At 34.9% G+C, this 22,371-nt stretch overlaps 1 protein-coding gene across 1 annotated transcript in view; it reads right to left on the reverse strand.

Moving 5' to 3' along the window:
* The window catches only part of DCC (DCC netrin 1 receptor), a 1,173,370-nt gene that overhangs the window by 285,981 nt on the left and 865,018 nt on the right, over positions 1-22,371 (reverse strand). The gene's annotated exons all lie outside the window — the stretch shown is intronic.

The following is a 22,371-nucleotide window of genomic DNA, read 5'->3' on the forward strand; positions in this document are numbered from 1 at the left end:
TTGAAGAACCACAAAATGATACACCTGGGAGAAACTTTGAAGGGCCATTTCATATTTTCTCTACTCTGGGCTTTTCTTTCCTCCAGTCTCTGCAACTATAAAATGGAGAATAGTAATGGGCTTTGCTGGATTTTTGTGAAGGTTAAAGAATTTCAGGTATATTGAATGCACATGGCACATAACAGACATTTGAAGGTCCTTTCAATAAATATTAGCTGTCTAATTTCTCAGAGTTCACCTTCTGTGAGTTAATGTCCCCCATATTGCGGGTCAGGTTCCTTCCTCTTAGCAGGCCTCTATCATAGCATTTTCCAAATTCAATTTTACATGTTTGGCTGCTTGTCTCATCCTCCTCTAGGCGGTGAGTTCCTTAGTTGCAGTGACACATCTTATATATCATTTTTAGAGTCTGCTACTATTATAAGGCTCATAAGGAAAATAGGGTCCCCTGCAATGTGTGTGAGCTTGGACAAATAAATCATCAATACCTCTGATACTCTTATTTCCTCATCTTCAATGGAAATAGTAATATTTTAATTCTGTCATAGAATTTTTGCAAGGATTAAGATGCATACTTATAAGATTGCTGTTTATTTTACTTACATAGCTTTTCTAAAATATTTATAATCTTATGTAATACAACCACAGTGTATCAGTTTAACATTTAACATCAAAAGGCTTTCACATTGCATAATGCTAGAAGGCATGTTTCACCTAGATTCACCCAGAACATCTAGAACTCAGCACAATATAGCCTCTAATTATAAACTGGAAGATCGGTTAGAATTGTAAAAATCAAACAAAATTTTCCTATATATGGTGTATTTCTTTATATCATAAATAAAAATAGCTGATATGAAAAATGCATCAGCAATATAAACTAGATAAATTCAAAGAATATAAGAAACACGGAATTTCCCATGTGAAGGTCAAGCACAGTGTTTCAGTAGGCTCTTTTAGGAAGTAATTGATTTAAACATTTTAGGCAACTTGTTTTCTTAGGACTTCTCAATAAGTAATAGATTTAAAGGTTAAACCCAATTGTGTGCTAAGGTATTTCTCAGGGGTGGCAAGTAGATAATCATGTAGTTGTTCATTTAAATTGATTATGTGAATAAGATATAATTTTATAACTATTAATGTTTAAAGCTGTCAGTTCAGCTTGTCACATATATTTGGCAGAAAAAAAGGGCTATTTTTATTTGATTTTTTACAGTCAATAATGATTTTGAAAAACAATGGGAATCAGAATGTGACTTCTCTTGCAACCACTCACATACATTTATTTATTTATTTATTTATTTATTTATTTATTTATTTATTGTCCTTTTTAGTCTCAATACCTGGAGGATGAATTTGTTATGTAATTCAGTTATTTACTATTTTTTTTTAAATCTTGGCTTTTTAAGAATTTTAAATAATAGTGTTATATTAATTTCAGGCGTACAATATAGTGATTCAACACTTCCACACATCACATGGTGCTCATCACGACAAGTGCCCTCCTTAATCCCCATCACCTAATTTCACCCATCCTTCCACCCACCCTCCCCTTAGATAACCATCAGTTTGTTCTCTATAGTTAAGGGTCTGTTTCTTGGTTTCTCTCTCTCTTTTTTTCCCCTTTGCTCATTTGTTTTGCTTCTTAAATTCCACATGTGAGTGAAATCATATGGTATTTGTCTTTCTCTGATTTATTTCGCTTAGCATTAAACACTCTAGATCCATCCCTGTCATTGCAAATGGCAAGATGTCATTCTTTTTTATGGCTGAATAATACTACATAATATATATAATAATATAATAAATATAATAATTATATTATATTCATATATAATGTTATATAATTATATATATTATATAATAATAAAATATAATAATTAAATATTAAAATATGAAATATAAAATATAATTAAAAATAAAATAATAATAATATATAATAATATATAATATACACATATGTGTATATATATATAATATATATATACCACTGACTTTTAAATAAAGTACTTTGGGTTATATATGCTTTGGATTTTTTTATTTAAAATTCAATTTAGTTGACATATGGTGTATTATTATTTTCAGGGGTAGAATTTAGTGATTCATAAGTTTGGATATAATTTTTATGGAAGAGCCACTAAGTTGTTATGGAATTATTAAAACTACTCTCTGAATTATACCTTTATTCAATGTGACAACTAGCTAGGAAGTATAGACACACCTGCCTCTAGACAAAAATCCAATTGTCAACCATGGTACATGCACCCTACTTGATCATTCAAGATGATTACTGGTTGGCCATGATCATTAAGAATGAAAAGAAATCCAGTTGAATCTTTTGAACAAATTACTACTCTGACCTTCACTTTTTCCATCTACTAATGGAAATAATAAATCAGAGAGTTTGTTGTGAGAGTTAAATTTAAATATGACAAGATCTGGAAAGAACTTTTTCAGAATGCCTGGTTATAAAAGGCACTTCAGGGGTGCCTTGGAGGCTCAGTTCACTGGGTGTGGAACCTATACTTAAAAAAAAAAAAAAAGGTACTCCAAAAAACATTAACCTTCTTCTTGCTTTATCTCACACCCATGTATACACATATTTGGCAGAAGTTCTTATTCAATTATGAAGGAGAATCTAATGGTCTAGGTCCTACTGGGAATCTAGAACATTTTCTTACTAAGATTATATGTTCTTTGTACAGAATAATGGTCTAAAAGGGAATATAAATAGTAATATTCTATCCTGAAGAAGAACAGCAACATTGATGGACTTATGCTACCTGATTTCAAGACTAGCTATAAATGTACAGTAATTAAGACAACATGGTATTAGCATAGGAATAAACAAACAGATCAATGGAACAGAATAGGGTCCAGAAATAGATACAAACATATATGTCAATTGTTTTCAACAAAGGCACTAAATAATTCAAAGAAGAAAGGGGAGTCTTTTAACAAATGGTGCTAATAAAACTGAGTATCTATATAGAAAAAATCTTGGTCTCTTCCTCAATCTACATACAAAAATTAATTCAAGATGGGTCATTGAGCTAAATGGAAAAGCTAATAAAACATAGATAAACTCCATACATTGGGTAAACAAAGCTTCCTTAGTTCATAAATGGCATTAATACTAAAAGAAAAAAAATATAACTCGGACTTCATCAAAATTAGAAAACTCCGCTTATCAGAAGATACTTTTAAGAAATTGAAAAAGTAAGTCTCAGATTGGAGAAAACATTTACAACACAAAAATCTGTTTGGCTTTTTTCCTGAATGTTAAAGAATTCTGACAAATCAATAATTTAAAAGACTAACAACCGAACTTTAAAGAAAATGGGGAAAATAAAATGTTCAAATGTCCAAGAAACATATGAAAAGATGTTCAACATCTTTAGTTGTAAGAGAAGGACAAATTACAGAGACAACAACATATGACTACATACCCCTTAGATTCGCTAAGATTAACAAGTCAAACAATACAAATAATGCATGTGCTAGTTAGGATTAGACAACTGGAACTTTCATACACTGCTGCTGGGAACTCAAATTGGCAAGAGCATTTTGGAAAACTGTTTCTAATCCAGTAAGACATTTATCTAAATTCTGACCCAAGAGTTCTCCTTCCAAATACTTATCCCATTGGAAGTTTGTGTCATTGAAAGACTTGTTTAAAATGTAGTAGTTTTCTTTATAACAGCTCCAAACACCATCTAATTGATTGATCTCAGCTTAGGTCTTGATCTCAGGGTCATTGAACACCATCTAATATTCATAAAGAGAGGAGTGGAAAAGCATATGAAGTGTATCTATGCAATGGAATTACACTTAGCAATAAAAAAAAGAACAAATTATTGTAACACACAACAAATAGGTGGATCTCAAAAATGTTATGCTAAGTGAAATAAGCCAGTTACAAAAGGGCAAATATTGTATGATTCCATTTATATGAGGTCACTTACAATAGGCAAAATCATGGAGACACAAAGTAGAACAGTGGTTACCAGGGCCTAAGGAAGGTAGGGAATGGGGATTTATTGCTTAAAAGGGATAGAGTTTTTGTTTGCGATGATGAAAAGGCTCTGGAGACAGACAGTGGTAGTAACTGTACAACCATATGAATATACTTAACGCCAGTGAGACATACACTTAAGAATGATTAAAATGGTGAACTTCATGTTATGTATATTTTACCATGATTTAAAAAAAAAAGCCAAATAAATCTGTGTTGAAAGTGGGAAGAGGTCCAATTGTTTTGTTTCTGCACCACAAAGTTATAATCTTAAGGCACTGTATAGATACCGTGTTCATCAATCTTTTCAAATACAGAAAATGGATGCTTGGAAGACAAGAATCTATGGAAGGGAACAAGGACTTGTATGTCTAGGGGTTCTTTCCCTTTTAACTCTGTTCAGACAAAGGAAAAATAATTCTAGGTACCACATGCCATTCTAAGAGGTTTAAATTTTCATTAAAGTGAGACAGCAGACAGGCTTTCACGGAAATAATGTGAATCTGTGCCCACATCCAGCAGAGATAATGATTCTTTTAATTATAAGTTAGTGGGCCAAATTCAAAAAGACATGATGGGCAGGCATTAGGTAACTAAATAATAAATAGTAATTGCATTTCTTCCTTTGCATTTTAAAGAGAAAAATACCTGAGAACTTCTACTTGATATTCCTTACACAATGTACCCTCTGTGTCATGAAGTCACTTGAAATAATGTCATTTGATGCTGTGCATCCAATAACTTTAAATAACATCATTAACATTAGAATGAAAAGAATGGAAATTGGCTATCTAGAAGGCAACCTTCCTCATACTTATAAGGTTTGTCAAACAAAAATTATGTGACTCTCCCTTTGTTACACATATTTGTCTTATATCAGTAATAAAATGAATATATTTATAAGGAAGAAGAGAGGAAGAAAGGAACAAACCATATGATTATCAAAAGTTTCAGTTTTAAACCAATCATTATTAAACAAACTATTATTTTTTCAAGAGATCTAGGTATTAAAAGGCACTATCAGCTCACTGAGAATTGGTGAGTATGCATCTGTTCCTCGTTTCAGTACAAAGCAGAGTAAGCACTAGTTTAGCCAGACAACAGGAGTCTGTTACTAAATTGCTGAGGGATTTAGATTGTCTTGATTTCATATGGTTTTTTAAACGAGGGACTTGTATTATTTTATCTCTAAAGTTCTTCCAAATATGTTATTAAGTCGTGTTTAAGAGAATAATGGTTTTTTGTAGGGTATACCTAGATTCGTGTGGTACATCTGCCTGGGCTTTTTGGGGTTATAAGAGAAAAAAAAAGGCTGGCTGGCCAATACTGCATTTTGAGACTAGAAGAGATGGAAAAAAGATTTACTTCTTCTCTGTTTCTTCTTGCTTTTGTGTGGATACCTGAACTATTTCACATAAAATAATATTTATACCAATCATGAAGTTCTAAATACTGGTCCACATGTTTGGTGCCAAAAGTAATTTTTAGAATAGTTTTAAGTAGGGGAACCTGGGTGGCTCAGTCAGTTAAGTGTCTGCCTTCAGCTCAGGTCATGATCCCAAGGTCCTGGGATCAAGCCCAGCGTCTGGGCTCCCTGCTTAGCAGGGAGCCTGCTTCTCCCTCTCCCTCTCCCTCTGCCTGCCGCTCTGCCTACTTGTGCTCTCCCTCTATCACTCTGTCAAATAAATAAATAAAATCTTAAAAAAAATAGTTTTAAGTAAAATCAGATACGATTAGTTGAAAAACCATCAAGTGAAGCATTAAACCATTTTCTTTTTTATCAACTCCTTTTGCTGTGGCTTTGAATGAGAATATGATATAAATACATTAAACCTGAAGGCACAGGAAATGAGGTAAAATGAGAACCTATAATAATTGCTTAAATAAATCAGTTTAAAATACTTTCAGAAATGTATAGAAAAACCATTTCTTGGTATAATTTTAGTTTGGATGAAAAAGGGCTACATCAATGGAACCCAACCCCTGCGTATTAGTTGACTTTTGGATATGGGTAAAAATGTGAACTTTGGTTAAAGCAGAATAAATATCTGAATTTGTGCATGACATGGAGAAATATAGGGAAAACTAAAGGAATATTAGATTAAAAACTGATGTGATAACTAAATAGAAAAACTGGAGAATGTTCACATAAGGGAAAAATAAAATTAGTGGCTTGTTGCAGATAGTTTGGATCTGGCATTTCAGCCATTCTAGGATTTTCTCCCATAGCTCTCTTTAGCTTGATTTTGGGAACAGGCAAGGGAGTTGACAGAAGGGATAAGATATAAATGAGAATAGTATTAAAGCAAAACAAAACAAAATAAAGATAATCTTGAGGGTACTGAATATGGCCAGTCACATGATCAACCACAAGGTCCAGTTTCAGAATGAGAGTGAGATAATGCAGAAAATGATAAAAGGTTGTGAAAATGAAGGGATCGAGGTGGAAGTGTTTATGAGGTTCATCAGTTTATTGAGAGTGAAGACAACAGTGATCTGAAAGGAAAGAGTAACCATTACCCAAGATGGTTTTAAAGTTGAAGGTTTTTAATGTACATCCTGTCAAGGGGAAGAAAACAAGGTTACAGCATGGTCTAGGGTTGGTGGATGAATTAAAGTTGGAGGGAAAATTGCCCCCAGAGTGAAGAGGCCAATTGAAGTTGGGTGGTGTATCAAATAAATGGACCACAGAATTAACATCTTGCACACTGCCTGACACACACCAGGTGTACAACCCATCTTTGTTTATTGATGTTGAGTAAGTGCATGGAGATTCCAAGGGACCTTGAGAGGTTGTTGTAATGGATTTAACCTGAGATAGAATGTAATAAAAATAAATAACACATGCAAGCATGTGAGTAAGACAAAGGCTGGTATGAACAGAGTGAGGTGGATGCAGTTCATGAGCATCATTCATGAAATACTTAAAGGTTTTAGTGGAGAACCAACTTGATAATCAGTCCACAAGATAGTGTGACCACCCACAACATCGGTGTGATAGTAGATTATATGAATAATAATGTAATATGAAGGCGAGGAAGGTACCCTAAAGGGATGTTTAATAATCACATGCCATCTGTAAACTGTGCAGAGGAGGATGACATATCAAGTGGGGAGCTGACAAGCAAATGAGAAATATTTGTAGAAACTAAGGATATTTAGCTCAGAGAAGAATCGGTGGAGGGAAGGGGAGCCTGACAGACATCTTCAAATATTTAGAGTCATGCCAGAAGAGAAGTCACTAGACTCACTTGATTTGTTCTTTGTAGTCCCAGGGGAAATAATTATGACAAATGATTGGAAGTTATAGGGAGATAGAGCAATTCATTTTGAATATAAATTTCTGGAAGTTAGACCTACATATGACAAAAATGGCTGCTTGGGGCAGGGAGGGGGGAGCTCCCTGTCAGCAGAACAGTTCAGGCATGAGCTAGAAGAAGGTTTTATCAAGGGGATTTGTATAACAGATGGAAGGTGGGAGAACCTGGCTTTTAAGAGCCTTTCCGCACTTATTTTCTGAAGCACCAAAAATAAACTTACAGGTTCAAGATAAATTCTTGGTGATTCTGGTTTTGTTGTTTTGTTGTGTATATGGTAGAAGAGACCACAGATTAGTGAAAGAGGAATGAATTAAAAATGAAGAAATCATTTGGATTTTTTCAAACTGACAATGTTTCCTTTAAATGTCATTATATTTGATTTCATCAAAAAAAAAAAAAACCTCCTGACTTCCCCTAGAGATCCATCTAACATCCTGAGGATTAAATAGAATTTGTGTAAGACATACATTTAAAAGTTTGAATCCAATTAATACTCATATAAATGTTATTTGTTGGGCTTTGAAAAATCAGTCCATCAACTATAAAATTCAGAATTGAAATAAGTCTCAAGTTCATTAAAAAAAAAAAGAAAAGAGCCTCCTCAAATCAGTTACATCATTAGTCACAATTCTCTGCAAGATCAGGCAAAAGAGTCCTGATTGCTGCCATTAGGTAAAGACAGGATGTGCCACATTGTTGAGATACTTACTTCATAGTCTATTTTATGGGTGCAGCTATTGATAGTTATAATAAGTATATAAATTTCTTTTATTGCGTGCTTACTATGACAGGTACTATTTTATGCACTTTAAAGTTATTTATGACTTCTCATCCAAAGAGCCGAGAGCATATTCAGAAGTATATTTCCCAAGAATAGCATCATAACACAATGTTTACTTTAGTTTGAAGTAAATCTGATGTGACAGCATGATAGATATATTTCCCTTTGGCTAAAGAGCATCGCCTCCCATCAATGTCAGTTCCTCACAAGACCCACATGTCAGAGAATAAGTGTATCTTCTTATTGATAACATCTGACTCCTGTGTGTGCCACTCTGTCAAGTTGTATCCCATAGTAAAGTTCTTGACACACATGTCCTCCTTGGGATAGAGGAAAAAAATCAATTCGAAAAATCAAAATAGGATCCTAGCAAATACTCTCAGGAAAAGGGGTACTCATTTACTCCAGCCAAGTCTACATACTTACATACACGTCGAGGAAAATTAGGCCTCAAACTACATGTCATACATGCAGATATTTCTAAAAATTGTGGTATCTACTATCAATTATAGAGAGAAATCATACAAATGATTGATTGAAACAAACTTTTCCTCTGGTGTTCTAAACTGAATATACAGAAATTCTAAATATTTTGTAATCTTTAAGTGAAGATTTTTAAGGCAGGCATTTGCTCCCTTTATATATAATTCAAAATAAGAGAAAAAAAAAAGTACACACCGGTGTATTTAGCTTATCATACTGCAATTCAGACAGTTTATCTCAATGATCTAAATTTCAGATTATTTCTTGATAAGGCCTCTTAAGGGGTGCCAGTATCTAGTTGTTAACTAATAGGTACATAATAACTCTTTGTTGAGTAAATGAATCAAGAAAAATTAATTAATGAGTAAATGGCTGAGTAACAGACAAAAGACTACATGTTATTAGTAAAATCAGATAATGGAATCCCTTAAGGAAGAAACAACTGTGTTTTGTGAATGCCATTAAAAATTCTGATCATTTCAGTTTTAAAAGGCTCAAATAATCCATTACTAAGGAAATGACATATTTATTACAAAGATATTATTAAAGAAACTGTGTAATTCTTCTACTTTGGGGGCATCTCAAGTTATGAATTAGTGTTAAAGACAAAAGGATCCATAATAGAGAGTAGGGAAAAGTCTCTAAAACTGCTAAAGTAAATGCTAAACATGGGCTTTATTATGTAAGATTGTCACTTACATTTCAAAAAAGGTACAGAGGTGTTTATCATTCATCATGATCACTGAAAATGGATGGACTGCCTTCTGGATTAAACACTGAAACTGTCATCTGCTATCTGAAAACACAAGTTTCCTGGACAGGAAACCTCCTGAATCAAAAGTGTGTGTGCTAGGAGGTGGGGAAGGGATTCTTTATTTTCAACAAGGACTGCCTTATAGGATTTTCATGCTCCTTAAAGTTTGAGATAACTCAGAGCCTTCACCTTCTTTTTTCTCCAAACTGCAATGGTGAGCCTCCACCTGCTGATTCTGTCACACTCAGCTTCCACTCCAGGAAAGCAAGGCAATGAGCAAGATTCTGTCCCACCTGGACCTCAGGTGCAGCTTCATAGACTTGGTGTCTCGTCTATCAACCTAGAACATCTCTGATTATATCAAAGCTAAGTATAATAAAAAAACCTCCCGACTGCCCCTAAACAACAGGCAAGGGGCGAGCAACTGCTCCATTATCACAGATAGAGAATTTAATTTCTTCTACACGAGCAGAAGCTCTATTCAATGTCAGGTGCTGTCACTTGTCAGAGTTTCTCATTCTTTGCTACTTCTCATGGAGGTGTTGAGGTTTCCTGACTGACAAGCAACCAGGGAGGCCTCTTATTAAACTGGCAGAACAGAAGTGTCTAGCTAGTGTCTGTCGCATGGTATATACTCAATGAATATTTATTATTAAGCAAACATATGAATAAATGAATGCACAAATGAATAAACGCATGAGAAAATTAATTCAAGGTTATAACAAAAATAATTTTTAAAATTTTTGTTCCCTTTTTGCTAATAAAACCTCCAAATGAAGAAATCATTTGGATTTTTTCAAACTGACAATGTTTCCTTTAAATGTCATTATATTTGATTTCATCAAGAGAATTATGTACATTAGCATCTAAATGAAACACAAATATGTTCTTTCTTTGAAGTACAAAAAAAACCCCAAAACGCTTAACTTGGAAATATGGAAATATAAACATCTCTGGAGAAGTACATGTTGATATCACAGCCATGGACTTCGACATATATATTCTTTGCACCATTTAGATTCATCTATGCATAAAAGATAAAAATCTACAGTCAGCTTCATATTTTAAAAAATATGAATTTTATTTAAAGTCTGTATGGGGCATTTCTTCATGTATAAATCCCTTTTGTGTGTGTCTCTTCAACTTTATCCGTGTAAAAATAAAATAGACAACTATCTAGTTAATAGCTACTGCCTCTCCACTAAAACACAAAATGATTTGTCAAATAGATCTCTCTGAAGTATGAGAAATGTTTAGGTAGGAGGAACTTGAGTTATTACAATAAAAAAAAGAAAATGGAATTTCTCATTTCCCTTGGAACAAAGGAATTTGTAGAAGACACACGTAATTTCTCCTAGTTCCATGAAGATTAGATATTTAATAGAACCATAAGTTAATTTTCTGAAAATCTTAAATTGTTTTTCCATACTTTTTAAAAAGATTTGTTTATTTATTTGAGAGAGAGCACGCATGTGCCTGTGAATACACTCAAGCTGGGGGGAGGGGCAGAGGGAGAGGATCGCAAGCACAAAGCTTAATCTCTTGACCCTGAGATCATGACCCTGAGATCCGAAATCAAGATTTGGACACTTAATTGATTGAGCCACCCAGGAGCCTCTGTTCTTCCATACTTTTTACCCTACTATTACATACTTCTCAATGTATTTGAAAAATCCATCTGTATTCAATATAGTATGTAGAATATTTTCTAAAAATGTTTAGGAAACATGAAGATGATGCTTTTAGATGGTCAATTTCATGTAGAGAGTTTTCCAGTGGACTGACTGATGTTTTGGACAGCTTTGGAAAACTAATGGAAGCTATTTTCTATGTGAAAGAGCAACATAATAAATGAAATAAGTAGATTTCAGTGTTCAGTGCTATGGAGAGTATATATTGAAATTGCATGTTAGTGGGCTTTTTAAATGAGATTAAACCAAAATGACTTCAGGGCAATCATATATTAGACTTAGTTTGGTTGCTAAAGCAGCTATATCTTAAAATAACACTCTTATTTAGATAGTTGCACTATTACCTGGCAACGTTTGCTCTAGGCTTCTTATCTAATTAATGCCCATTTGGTTTAGTTTTGCTTATTATTTAAATTAACCATGTTTGCTAATAAAATGTATGGCAAGTGTTCTGATTTGCATTTTCTTTGAACCTTACATACATTTCCTAATGGTTCCAGACCACTGCTGCTACTGATTAAAAAAAAAAAAAAAATTTAAAAGTTTTATTTTATCGCCAACAAATCTTGAGAGTTGAGGTAAAGCTCTCCTCTGTGATCTCATTTTTTCCCTTTCAAAGTTTCATTAATAAATATATTCTACAACTTGGAATTGAGGAAAAACCAGAATTACCTTTGGAAATGCCAGAAGTCTTTAAAATTGTTTAATATCAGCTTTGCTCAGTGAACAATCTAGGGCTCTTCTTAGGTGTTTTTTAGGCTCATCAGGGAGAAATATATTGCAAGGAATAGAGTCAGTCTTACAGGTAGGTTCAGTCCGGGAGACACTGGGGAGCCAGATGCATGTGTTTTTGAATCTCCTTCTCAGGAGATCTCCTTTCTTAACATTTATGACCTCCTTTCTTGCCTTTTTTTTTTTTTTAAGATTTTTTATTTTTTATTTATTTATTTGAGACAGAGAGAATGAGCATATGAGAGGGGGGAGGGTCAGAGGGAGAAGCAGACTCCCTGCCGAGCAGGGAGCCCAATGCGGGACTCGATCCCGGGACTCCAGGATCATGACCTGAGCCGAAGGCAGTCGCTCAACCAACTGAGCCACCCAGGCGCCCTCCTTTCTTGACATTTATACCCACCTCTTTCCCCGCTTTCCGCACCTAGTTCTGTTGGCCACTTGATGGTTTAACCCATCTTCCAGCTTCTGATCTAGACCTTACTTTCTGCCTGGAAACTACTCCTACTGAGAACTTAAAGCAGTTGAAGGCCAAGCTTATCTTGAACTCCTTCTCTCATAAGGCCCTATATATAGGATGCAGTGTGGCCAAATGACCAACAACCTTAGCCTGGGTTTGAATCCTTGTGCTGCCACTTCTTCCCTGTATGGCAGCAGGGCTCATTACCTAGCCTCTCCAAATTTCAGTGGTCTCTCTGGAAAAATGGAGTACATTAATAATAATCATACAATTATTATACAATTATACAACAATCATTATACAATCCACTGACTTTAACCACTTTTTCATTATCCGTCACTCCTGCCCCTGTACCCTCCTTCCCTTCCTTAGCTTCGAGGAAGTGGGTCTTTTTTTTAATCATTCCCTTGCAAAACCCCTTTGCCACTCCACCCCTTCTCCCCTGACAAACTCCAAACAAAATAAAACCCAACTATCTGCCTAACCCAGGCCAGCAACCAAGCAACCACACCTGGAGAGGGAAACAAACACAATTGTGTTGGCTAGTTTCACTTTAAATTCATGACAACAAATCTCAAGTGGCCAGTCCACACTGCTCAGCAGTTATAAGTTCATATACTTTATGATTCTCTTTCCTACAATCTGAAATAACTATTTCTCATCTTGCTCCCTGTCTTCAAACTCTCAATACTTGATCCTCCAAGACTTCACATGCTGGTGAAGAACTTTTGTCATACTTCTCATCTCAGCTACTGACGTAACTGCATCTGCGCCCACTCCCTCTGCCTTGGCTCACCTTCCCAAGACTGAAGAATCAGCTCCCCTGCACCTGCGTGCTGGAGCCTCTGCCTTCTTGCCTACACAAAGGATTGCACTCTTGCAATTTTCCACTCTCTCTTCTGCATCACTAATTTCCCCCTCTAGGCTGCACTATTTGCAAAAGTTGCAGTGTCTCCTGTGTTCAAAAAGGAAACAACAGTAAATACATAAATAAAACAGGCAATAAAACCTCCCTTAAGCCTACCACCTCCTAAAGTTACCGTCCATTTCTTTGTTGCACTTCAGAACAAAACTTCTCAAAAACATCTGTGCTCATGCTCTGCAGTTCCCTCGCTTTCCTCTCCATTTTCATGCTCCCTCCCAAGCGGCCGCATTGCTGTCATTATTTTACTATATTTTTCATCAGCACTGACATGGTTAGCAGCACCCTCACCCCCAAACCCCCTCCCCCCAACCCTGGCTTCTGCGATACCATCCCTCTTTATTTTCTCCTACCACTTTTGCTCCTTCTCATCTGTCCAATCTCTAGCTATTTGGTTTTCAGCCATTTGGTTTTCTAGCTATAATCTCTCCCCAGGTGTCATCGATATGACAGTGACTCCTAAATTTATATCTCCTGTCATGACCTGTCATCAGACCTCTGGTCTGATACGCCAGATTGTCTACATGATTGACATCCCTAATTGTATGTCCAGTAGTTATCTCAAATGCAAAACATCCAAAAACTAATTGATTGTTCCCTCTAAACCCATCTTTTTCTGCACTCATCCTTATCTCATTAAACAGCCCCACGGTGCACTCATTTGCTGTAGCAAAAATCTAGTCTCTATCCTTGATCCTTCTCTTTTCCCTGCCCTTTATAGCCAATCCATTAGCCAATCTTATTGGCTCTAAATGCAACACACATCATGATTTTTCCCATTTCTCTCTTCATCTGCTGTAATGACTCCCAAGTCCCAGCTACAATCATTTCATACAGATCACTCAATTGTCTTCTAAACGGTCTCCTTGCTTCCACCCTGCCCCATCCCTAATAATTTTCCTCACAGCAGCCAATGTGATCTTTTAAAAAGAGATCACTCCCCTTTCAAACCTCTTTTCGTCATCCACAGAATGAAATTGTAATTTTTACCATGCCCTATAAAGCCCCACATGATCTGGCTGTGACCCAGAGATCTGTGATTCATGCATATGGCTATTATTTCAATCATTCACAGATGGTTCCCTTGTCAAGGCTTTTGTACTAGCTGGGAGCTTTCCTTGGAATGCTTTATCCTAAGTGTGCAGACACTGGCCCTTTTTCATATTCTTGACTCAGCTCCAGTGTCACCTCCTTAAAAGGCTTTTCTCTGACAATCTGATTTAAGTTAGGTCCTTCTCTGTCATGGTATTGTGTTTAATTTTCTTCACACAATTCATCATTCTCTTGTGTTAATTGTTCAGTTCTTTGTTTGCTTATCAATCTATCTCCCTGTATTTGAATTTAAGTAAGTTCCAGGAAAGAAGGAGATTTGACTGCCTTCATTGTAGCTTTTCCAGCAATAAGCTCAGCTCAAAGTTAGTATTCCAGTAATCAGTTTAACAACTAATACTTATAAGGTTATTATAAGAAGTAAATAAAATAGTGTTTTAATTGCTTAGCACTTCACCAGGCACAAAATACCTGCTGAAAAAGCTAGTTACTGCCATTATTATTATTATTATTATTAGGTGTTCCTTAAATATGTATCAGGAATGTTAATTAAAATAACTCATGCTAATATCTTAAGTAGTTTAGATGAAGGATTTGTAACACTAACAGTTATTTTCTAAGGTAAGCAATATTTTAAGCTAGACAAGCAAATTAAGTTTTTTGCATGTAGGTGAATGTTTCAACATCTCTAAATTCAAATCACGTAGTTAGCGACTGCTTTTACCTACTGGTAAGACTGAACCTATTCATGTCCTCTAAGTAATCAACCATTCCAAATATAAGGGCAACTTCCTTGAACTAAATTAAAATCAGAGACCTTATCACTAGACCTAGGTTCATTTAATTTAAGCCTATTATTAAACCTCCCACTTTTCAAAAATGTATGACTTGAGGGAAATCTCATTAAACTTCACGGAGAGGCGAAAGTGAGCTTTGCTTTCAGAGCCAACCAGAAATGGAGCCATTAGACATGTGTGTGATGAAGTACAAATTACCAAGGTGATATTAAAGTGGGGCTAGAACACACAAGAAGGTGGTATTCTACCACCTATTTTAGTCTTTGTCCAAATCCTTTGTGCAGGTATCCTAGATGGCAGTAACAAGAATGAATTTGGAAAGAAAATATAATAACCCCAAAACACACAACAAAAAATGATACATGTAAGTATTTGAAACATTCTAGGAAATGTTTTTCTAATCCTATCTACATTATAAAAAGTTCGTATAGACATGGAGATTTAATCATGCCTCTTATTTATTCAAATCCTGTAAGAGAGGTCATATAGATCATTCTTGACTCCCTATTCCATAGTTTATGCACATAGGTGCTTTGTAAAGACTGTTCTTAGATTCACTTCTAGTTTTTCAGAAATTTATTTTTTATTCTCTTTTTTTCCACTTAATTTATATTTTTATTTGAAATTAATACAGGGAAGAATGTACTTTTTTGTGGAGATGAGTTAGCTCAACTTATGGACTGCACTATTCTTGTTTGGAATGTATACGATGTTACCAAGATAAGTAACATGGAAAAAGTTTTAAGGATAGTATTTAGTATAAAAGGCATCTATAGAAAGAAATCATTTGACCAAAACAGTTAAACAAATACTTTTCACAGCCCTTAGTATCTCTATTAGGGGATTTATATTTCTCACAACATTTTAAACCATGCAACATCATTGCTTGGGAAAGTACCATGAGTCAGTATTCTCTAAGAACAGCTCTAAGAGAATGAATGATAGTGTAATATGAAGGTATGCTTTGAATTCACAGTGTATTCTCTTATTGAACTTATTTACAGAATGCATTTAAATTGGCATGGTGGATTTGTTATTTAAAAATTGGTTATCTATTTTTTTTTTCCACTATCCTAATACCCTCCCCATCATAGTTTATCCATTCACTGTGTTTTCACTGGGGAAAAAAAAAAGATGGAAACTGTTGACTTATTTGAACTTTCAGAAAGAAAAAAATCAAAGGATCGATTTAGCTACTGGTTCAGAGCCAGATGCATGTGTTTTTGAATCTCCTTCTCAGGAGATCTCCTTTCTTAACATTTATGACCTCCTTTCTTGACATTTTTTTTTTTAAGATTTTTTATTTTTTATTTATTTATTTGAGACAGAGAGAATGAGCATATGAGAGGGGGGAGGGTCAGAGGGAGAAGCAGACTCCCTGCCGAGCTCTGGTCTAAACTGTAAATGGGATATGAAACTGATGTTGGTGACCAAAATTATGTTTTCAGAGTTACTCCAGAACAATCCCATGCATATACTTCTGGTTCATTATTATTAACTATAGCAGTTGGTTTTATCAGTAAATTTTTTAAAATTTTATTTTATTATGTTATGTTAATCACCATACATTATGTCATTAGTTTTTGATGTAGTGTTCCATGATTTTAAAAAAGAATTCATAAATATGGGACCTTGGAACAGAATTATTTTGAAAGCAGTATCAACAACGGGAAGTGAGGTGTTCCCTCCCAGCCAATTAAAGCATCTGCCTCTATTCTTGACCACTATGATTCATTAGATCCTTCATTTCCCTGTGAAGATGTAAAACTTTAAGAATGTTCTCATTTCTTTATTAAGATAGAGTAAGAGGACAATCACATTTTTTTTCCACAAATAAGTCTCCTCACTTTTTATAAAATAAGTCAGGAAGCAGAAAGTAAAATGTTGGTTGCCAGAGCCTGGAGAGAGGGGAGAAATAGAGTGTTATTATTTAATGGGGACAGAGTTCCAGTTTGAGGAGATAAGAAGTGTTCTGAGAGTGGATGGTCGTGATGACTGCGTAACAATGTGAATGTACTTAAGCCACTAACCACACACCCAAAAAAGTGTTAGAATGGTAAATTTTATGTTATATGTATTTTAGTACAATAGAAAGTATTGATTTGTTTAAAATGTAAGCAGGCCGGCAGGTATCGGAAGACACATTCTTTCCAAATTACAGACCAAAGTTTTATACTTGAGGGAGTTCCCATGAATTACATGTTGTCCAGTTTTAACATAACATAAAAATTTATAGCCAGTTTATTCTGCAAATTCTAAGCAAAAACAGAAAGACTAGACTGGAGGAACTATCAGGAAACATTGTCTTCCTTAAAATTACACTTCTACCCTTATACCCTGTCCAAGACTATTTCAATCATAGCCCTCTGGACATTGTCTACACTCAAAAAACACTCAGGTAATGCATCAATGAAGAGATCAATAACTAAAATAAATACAAGGGATCTATATCCACTTGAATTGAATTGACGAATGACTGGACCAGACACTATAATTAAGTAGAAATGCTCTGTGTATTATGATTGCGTAAAAACACCAGTGTGAAGTCTGAAGTGTAAATATTATTGCAAATGCCAGTTTCTAATTTATCTTTGCATGGTAGCAATGACTTAAGGACTCCTGCATGTCCTCTTTCTCTACATTAAATACATTTCAGAAACCAACTGTTTTGTTGTGGGGAGGACTCAGAGGTCTGGTTCCAAATAACTCAATGGCCAAAGTGTATCTTATGAAGGATTCAGGATGATTGGGAGAGAAACAAAAAACTGTTTTCATGAGCTGTCTGAGGCCTCTGCCTATGTTCAACATACAAGGGGAAGATCAACATTCACAGGAAGTTTGGTTGGACTGAAGAAGAGGGTCTGGAACACCTGTATGAGCAGTATGTTCTCAGGGCGGATGCAACGCAGCAGGAAGTGGTGTGAATTCCAGCACCCTCTGGATAACCAAGAGGAGAAACCTCCAATCGGTGGGGGGAAAAAAACAAAAAAACAAAGTATCTGCAAATTAATATTGCAACTCACACTGCCTCTTTGCTTTACAATTCTCCATTCTCTCCCCTCTCACTTTTGTTCACGGTCCCTAACAAGTGTGTATCCCAGTTGGCAGTCAAATGCAAATAACTCACTCAGCCGTCCACTTGACTCTCCTGTTCTGTTGATAAGAGAACCAGCCCGATGACAGGGGACAGAGACCTGAGTCAAACCCATTCTGTCACTCCACATTTTCAGAAGCATATGCCCCTTTGAGGTTACCCCATAATACAGTCCTTAGATTACCTCTGCATTGTTTTTGTTTGTTTGTTGCTTTGCTTTGTTTTTAAAGAAAGAGAGAAAAAGAGAAAAGAGAGAAAAAAACAGATGTTAAAATATCTGGAACCAAAATGATCAGTATGTTTTCTGAAGTTGGAAATTGTTGTTTTAATTCTCCCTTTGGGTAGTTTCCAGGTAAAGGGAATTGTACGATCATTACACTATTTTCAAGGTATTTAAGCATGCCAAAGTATGCTCACACATGAAGGGCTGAGGCACTAAGATGTAGGAAAAACACCAATCACTTTTTCTACTGTTGCAATCAAGGCATCACACACACTATCAAACTGCGAGTGACTAACTGGGTATTAGCTTTTAGGAATGCAACAAAATTACATCGGCATAGATGTATCTGGTGTTCAAGGGTAAGAATTTCAACACGAGAAAGGTGCAATGAGAGAACAAGAGGAATCCACTATTCTACATTTAAGAAATCTAAACCTGCACAAGGATCCATACCTGGTGATATACTGGGTTTTATTTATTATTTTTAATTTCATTCTTGGTAATCAATCAAAAAGTATCTAAACATGTGAACTGAAGCCAGCATACTTTAATCCATATACGTGTCCCACTTTCTCTAATTCTGTAAAGATAAAATGATTGAGAAAAGGTCTGACAAGTGAAAATAGTTAAAGATATTTGGAGCCAGAGATTTTAGAGATTCTCTCTTCAACTCTCTCATTTTATCAACGAGAAAAGAATGTCAACTTTGAGGAGTTAACAGCGACTGAATTTGGTTACATTAAAAGTGAATTTTCTCTCATATGCTTTCCTATTAAGCCATGAGTTCCATGAAGGCAAAGACTGGGTCACTTAGGTATATACAGTCATACAGTAGGTGCATATGCAGTGTGTATGTATGTATACATGCATGTGTGTATACGTATGTATATAGTATATAGTAGGTACACTGTCAGTACACAGCAAATGTTGAATGACTCAGTGAAACTGATCTCGACTTTCCAAGATCTCAAAGAGCTAGGAAAGGAGTCCAAGCATCTTGAATCGTCGCATTCTCTAAATGTTCTTACTCTCGGAACTTTTATATTGGAAAATAGTCAAGTACCAACATAATCTCTTCCCAGTCTACAACTCATGCTTTATATTCTACCCAACTAATTAAGTCGTAATATTTATTTCTTCAAATAATAATTGAATTTTAAAGTAAAATCTTAAGGAAATTATTCCTATAACATTTTCTCAATAAAACAGTCACATTTTAAGTCCATTATGTAAATCATTATTTTCTCTTTTCTTATGAAGATGTTATTTCTTGTAAAGCAACTTTAGTATGAGAAATAACCATATAATCATGACTCATTACTACTAAAATTAGTATCTATAGGTAAAGCCATTCCTTCAGAACAAAATTTGTGTTCACAGTAAGACTGCAGAAAGGGAATCAAGTCTGTTCTATGTTTATAGCTTTATAAAGGTAATCTGTATAGGGGCTTTAAGAACAATACAGTAACAGAATTTCTTTTGGTTCTTTTATATAAACATGTAAGAATCTTACTGTTTGCATATCTTGGGACATGATTTCTCAGTCCTGTTGTCTTATTGGTAGCCAGAACCTTAACAAGTACCTATAAATGGTCATTTTTATACCTTATAGTAACTTCTCAATTCTATGTACAGAAATCCTAGTTACCTATGTGCAAAAGTATTAGCACCACCAAACTTTCTCATTGACTATCAATAAAATGATCAATTATGTTCAGTAATTATAAATATTATATAGAATAAAAATTTAAAATATGGCTCTGTTCTATATTAAATAAAAATCTCAAGTAAAATGAATAACATAAATGTTGTAATTCTTTTAGTTAGATAATACTATTACTTATTCAACTAAAGTATTCCTTCTTAAATAAATTTTGGTTCTTAAAATGGTAACAGGGATAAATATTAATATATTTGAGAACTTTTGTTTCAAACATAAGAAGAACATCAAAATACAATATTGTTTTTGTATTTCTCTTTATCAACACTGGGGATAAAAAAACAAAACAAAACATGTGTTTTGACCATCCAGTTTCTTTCTTCTTGGTAACAAACCAAGAAGAGTCCAAGAAGAATCCAAACTCATATTTTATAATTCCTTAAAAGCTAGGAAATAAGATAACAGAAAGAAAGAGAGGCAAATAAGTGGTTTTCCAGCGCCTGGGCCTGCTGTATTCATTCTGAAAAGCTAATGAACAAGTTAAATTTTCTAGCAATGCAATGTTCCAGATATAACCACAGGAGAAGAGAAACAGGAGTGCTTATATTTGGTTGTAGCAAGCATTACATATTATAGAAGAGTACAGGCTGGGATATTTGTATACATATATAGAAATCAGTTGAAAATCCAATTTTGCAAAATAAGAATTCCCTTTTCAGGGAGGTAAAAATCCATATTTAAATACAGTTAGCATCCAAGGTCATTCAATAATGCCTTATTCACATTTCAGAAGAAAACATTCATCCTTTACAAGAGTAGACTTTTAAAGAATATGACCACACATGCATACACACAAAATAGTTTGTATCAATTTCTATGTTCTGTTCTGGAGGAAAGATGCTGGTGAAAACTTTAATAAAAATAAATCATTAAAACAAGAGGAATCATAATATGGTTTCCAAATTTCAGCCATTAACAACCTACAGTAATTGTAAAAATCTACTTGACTATGATTTGGTAATCTCTTAATTTGAGTGGCACATCTGTAAAATATTTAATGTTGTTGCAAACAATAATACAGTTTTTAGGGGATATTTATTTCTGTTTTTTTTCCTTTAGCTCATTTTTTTTCTCCCTAAGTTCACTGATTTTACCCCTTCTAATTTTAAATTTATTTTACTAGTTCTTATCCAATATGGGGACTAAAAATATAAGAGGCTAACGATTTTAGAGACATTTCACTTGTTCCAAAAGACAAATTCATTTGACGGAGGCAAATCTGATCATAGTCACAAAACAGGGCTTCATGGGAGATTTCTGCAAAGTATGGCAAGGAATCATACACTGAGTGAATGGCTACTGACAGAAAGTTAGATCCCTTGTATATGTTCTATTACTACTTCTTTTTTTTTTTTTAAGATTTTATTTATTTATTTTAGAGAGAGAGGGAGCACAGGAGAGGGGGAGGGCCAGAGGGAGAAGCAGACTCCCTGCTGAGCAGGGAGCCCGATGCGGGACTCGATCCTGGGACTCCAGGATCATGACCCGAGCCAAAGGCAGTCGCTTAACCAACTGAGCCACCCAGGCGCCCCTCTATTACTACTTCTTCATGGTAAATCAATAAGAAAAACATTAACATTCATACTCCCTGAATATAGAAACTGAGGCTTACTGAGGTCAGAAACTTTTCTAAGATCACATACAGTTATTAAGAGAGAAAGCTAGAATAAAAAACCAGAGTATGACTTTCTCTAAGACTCGTTAAGATTTCCCTGCTGTCTCCCAAAGCTTAGAGACTCATTAGGCTGATCCCCCCTCACTGAGGCCCAGGGATAGTGAAGTCACTTCCCTGAGAGCATAAAACCAAGTGATGAAAGAGTCAAGCCAAAACAATCCTTGTTTGCTTCACTGTCCTATATGGCTTTAGCTTATTTTTAACCCCCAAGGCACGCTTGAAATAAGGAGATGTTTCTAGAGAACTGACTTCTGGCATTAGGCTCCTTATCTTCAGCCACACCTAGTCTAATTTAAGTCCTTTTGAAAGTTATATCAGCTTTCCAGGACAGGAAAACATTAATCACTGGATAACACTGCTTCATAAATATAACCTTATTGGACCTCAAGAAGGGCCTTTGATGTCTATAATTCATAAGTGCAAAATAGGGATGATGATGAAACATCCCATTCTAATTAATCTGTCAGGAAGCAAAGTCTCTCCATTCCACCTCTTTCAAGGGGAAGGTTTTGTTCATTCCTTCAATCAGTTGTGGCATCTAGCACATTATGTCCTATACTGGTAAATATAAGTAAATAGACATCTTTGCTTCCTGATGGGACAGCCTTTAATCATTGTCACATTTATAAAACTGTGTGCTATTAGTAAACCAATCCT

Source organism: Mirounga leonina, unplaced genomic scaffold, assembly GCF_011800145.1.
Source record: "Mirounga leonina isolate KUSES-001 unplaced genomic scaffold, KU_Mleo_1.0 Mir_93, whole genome shotgun sequence".
Taxonomy (NCBI): Eukaryota; Metazoa; Chordata; class Mammalia; order Carnivora; family Phocidae; genus Mirounga; species Mirounga leonina.